Below are 4243 nucleotides of genomic sequence, written 5' to 3'. Positions count from 1 at the left end.
AAAAAAAAAAATTTATTTTACCATAACTTTTAGCTCAATTGGTAAGTTTGACATTGACATAATTAAATAGAAAATTTTATGACAATTAAAAAAATTGTATCGTTAAGATCAATATGCAGTCAGAAAGTTTTATAATTACTATTTATTGTAAATTTATCAGAAAAGCTCAATATTTTTTTGCATTTTTATGGTAATAGATAACTTAAATAGAAGTAATAGTAATAATTTCCTAGGAACTTTTGTTGTTTGTTGAAAAGATTCTATAATTGAAATATTGAGAACTTAATTAATTTTAATGATTTACTTTAACTAAATGTACCAATCAAAACAAAGTTGTTAAAAAGATTTACTCAATTGAGTTTATTATAAAATTTGATTATATTTGTAAAAATCAATTGTTAATTCAGGAGAAAAAACAATCATTTTTTTTAGAAATGATTTATATAGCAACACGTTAGAAAAAAATTTGAATATTATAGTCTAATAGTAGCACACACAAACAGAGTAATAAAATTATTAAATTACAAAGTAAAATGATTTAATTTTGTAGTTGAAACCTATCATATCAAACTTCATTCGTTAATAAATATTTTGAAAACATTAGAAATTAATGATTTTAATTGTCTTTATGGAGACGATGTAATAACTAACTGTTTAATTGATAAATTAGAATTTTTTTTTCAATTTTTGAGAGTAATATCTTCAACTAGATACGAATTGTAGTAATTTGACGTATTGTTGAAAAAAGTAGGTCAAGTTAGAGCAGAGAAAATAAATGATAGTCACAAAAAAATATCTTCTCGGCTTTGCATCGAAGCGAAAACTTAAAATATAGTAAAATAATTTTAATACGAATAAGAAATTTCTTCTTGCAAGGGGCGACTAAAGTGATGGGATCCTTGATCTTTATTGAAGTTATTGAATCTAAATGTGATAAAAATCAAACGAGTTAAAATTTATACTAACTTAAAAAGAATTAAGAAAAAATGCAAAAAATTCATTGCCATATGCGGGTTGGAACCTCGTACCCCAAGCGTGTAAAACATAAATTTTACCAACTCGGCAACCGTACGTTGCTTCCGGCGGTTGAAAAATTGGCTATTTAAGCTAGTTCAAATTTCAAAGTTATTTTTCTCGACTTAAAAGAAACAAACATATTTAAATAAGTTTAACTATCTATACTATATCAATTTTAATTTATATAATATTTATGAAAATCTGTACTCCCCTTGTCAGGTATTTTAAAATAAAATAAAATACAAAACCCAGAATTTTAACACAAAAATAGCATATTTTTGCATACGGTAGTCATTTTTACCATGAAGACAAATCCAGAGGTCAAATTTTTTTTTTTCACATTAAAGTATATTACATAAGCTTTAATTTAAGATATATTTAAAAGTGTCAGTATTTCCGGAATACTTTCAAAAATTAAATTGAAAATATCGTAGTAACAATACGCATGTTTAAAGTTTTGACCCCCCTTGTTAAAGGGGTATGATCCGATTTACAAAAAAAGCGTGCCAGATGAAAGGGGTATATAAATATTTATTATAAAAAAATAATAATATTGATCCATACATTTTTCCAAAAGTTATATAAAATATAAATTAAATAATATAACATATAAAATCGAGATTTTTTTCACGGAAATCGTACGTTTTTCTTTAACTTTGATGTCCGTTTTCACCACGAAGACAAGTCCAGAGGTCAAATTTTTTTTTTTCAAATTAAAGTATATTACATAAGCTTTAATTTAAGATATATATAAAAGTGTCAGTCTTTCCGGAACATTTTCAAAAGTTAAGTTGAAAAAGTTCTACTTTCTATACGCATTTTAAAAGGTTTGCACCCCCCCTGTATAAAGGGAAATGGTCCGATTTTAAAAAAAAGTATGTCGAATGAAAGAAGTATATATAAAGTATTTATCATTAAAGAATAAAGTTGATTCATGCATTTTTTAAAAAGTTATAGCAACATAATGTTAAAAAATGTAAAATATAATATCAAGAATTTTTTCACAAAAATAGCATATTTTTGCATATGATGTTCGTTTTCACCACGAAGACAAGTCCAGAGGTCAAATTTTTTTTTTTCAAATTAAAGTATATTACATTAGCTTTAATTTAAGGTATATATAAAAGTGTCAGTCTTTCCGGAACATTTTCAAAAGTTAAGTTGAAAAAGTTCTACTTTCTATACGCATTTTAAAAGGTTTGCACCCCCCCTGTATAAAGGGAAATGGTCCGATTTTAAAAAAAAGTATGTCGAATGAAAGAAGTATATATAAAGTATTTATCATTAAAGAATAAAGTTGATTCATGCATTTTTTAAAAAGTTATAGCAACATAATGTTAAAAAATGTAAAATATAATATCAAGAATTTTTTCACAAAAATAGCATATTTTTGCATACGGTAGTCATTTTCACCATGAAGACAAGTCCAGAGGTCAAATTTTTTTTTTTCAAATTAAAGTATATTACATTAGCTTTAATTTAAGGTATATATAAAATTGTCAGTCTTTCCGGAACATTTTCAAAAGTTAAGTTGAAAAAGTTAATTTTTTGTAAAAAAGTTACCATTTTGAAACCCCATCCTTTGGGCTGTTAAAGGGTCAAATGTTCACAAAAATATATAAAATGATAGGTAATTATCTAAGGTATCTATAAAAAAAAAAATTATATTGATTCGGTCATTTTTAAAAAAGTTATGGCAATTTTAAGTAAAAAAAATTGAAAAAATATCGAAAATTAGCGATTTTTAAATTTGTAATTTTTTGGGGGATTTCCCCCGTTTACGGGGAACGAGGGAATTTTTTTCAATTTTTGAGGGTAATGTCTTCGACTAGATACGATTTGTGATCTTTTGACATATTGTTCATCAAAATCGGTCCAGCGAGAGCTGAGATTGAGCGTTCACAGATACAAAAAAAAAAATTAAAAATTAAAAAAAAATAAAAAAACACATCATAGTAAAATTAATACCTTCTCAGCTTCGCATCCAAGCAAAAAAGAAGCAAAAAGGAGGTGCTATATTAACAAGATTAATAATGGGTAGAACAGGGGGGTTTCACGTTATACTTGTTGTTGGTTGAGTTGCGGAGTGATGGCCCACCACCGGCCATAGTTGCGCCTCACATCACAATCATCATCATTATCACCATCTCGACGTTTTGTTTAAAAAAAAAACGGAGGACAAAAATACAGCCTGGTTGACACCACAAGTAGACGGCNAACGGAGGACAAAACAAATACAGCCTGGTTGACACAAATAAAATATGAACAGAAAACGTGGTTTTTACAGTAAAAATTATTTAGAACACATGACTTGTCGCCTCGGTAGTATAGCTGGGAAAAAAATCATTTGAAGCGGCATTTGTGTAGTGGCCGGTGATCGTGACGCCGGGTGGTGGTGGTACCAACTTTGACAAGTCCATTGGGGGGAAATACAACACTATGGGTATAGGTGCATTGTGTACGGTCAGCTGATGATGACAGATATCGGACCGGTTGACAAGTGGAGGTTATCATATACAAAATTATTAAAATACTTTACACCTACTGCACACATATCTAATTGATAAGATTTAAATATATAAAAAAACTCATATAAATTCTGCAACATTACACCCTTTTTCATTCGATATACTTTATCATAATCAGGATATTAATAAGGAACTAGCAGTTTTAATAGCTTTTGGATTAATCCACAAATTTTTTAAAATTAAACACTATCTAATTATTTGCATCGATGCGTTTTTTATGATAGTGATTTTAATCACTGTCAGATATCATTATACTTGATCCATCTATGCCACGACCCCCCTATGCTGGGTTTTTTTTATATCTCATCCTCGGGACACACTGTTTTGGTGATATAAATTTATTGAGTGTGTGTATTAGTTATTACATGTATTAAAATGTATTACTACAAATAATTGAATCATTATACAGCTATGTAAATAAAGATGGATTTAGCAAAATGTAGCATTCATTTAATAGATGATGTTGTGTTAATATGTTGATAATACTATTTCATTAATAACTTTAGATCTTGATGTATTGTGTAAATTTTATTCTGTTAGTTGTGCACTTTTTATTCAAACATGGTATAAAAATTCAATATAAAATTCAATTTTATAATTTAAAAAAAATCATTAAACGTTTTAAATTATTTTTCAGAATTCAAAATTGTTATCTATAACAATTTTACTATCTTTTTTTGTACTATCTGAAGGTATAA

This window comes from Daktulosphaira vitifoliae, unplaced genomic scaffold, assembly GCF_025091365.1.
Source record: "Daktulosphaira vitifoliae isolate Bord-2020 unplaced genomic scaffold, ASM2509136v1 Scaffold_2, whole genome shotgun sequence".
NCBI classification, from domain to species: Eukaryota; Metazoa; Arthropoda; class Insecta; order Hemiptera; family Phylloxeridae; genus Daktulosphaira; species Daktulosphaira vitifoliae.
This window is presented reverse-complemented; position numbering follows the sequence as displayed.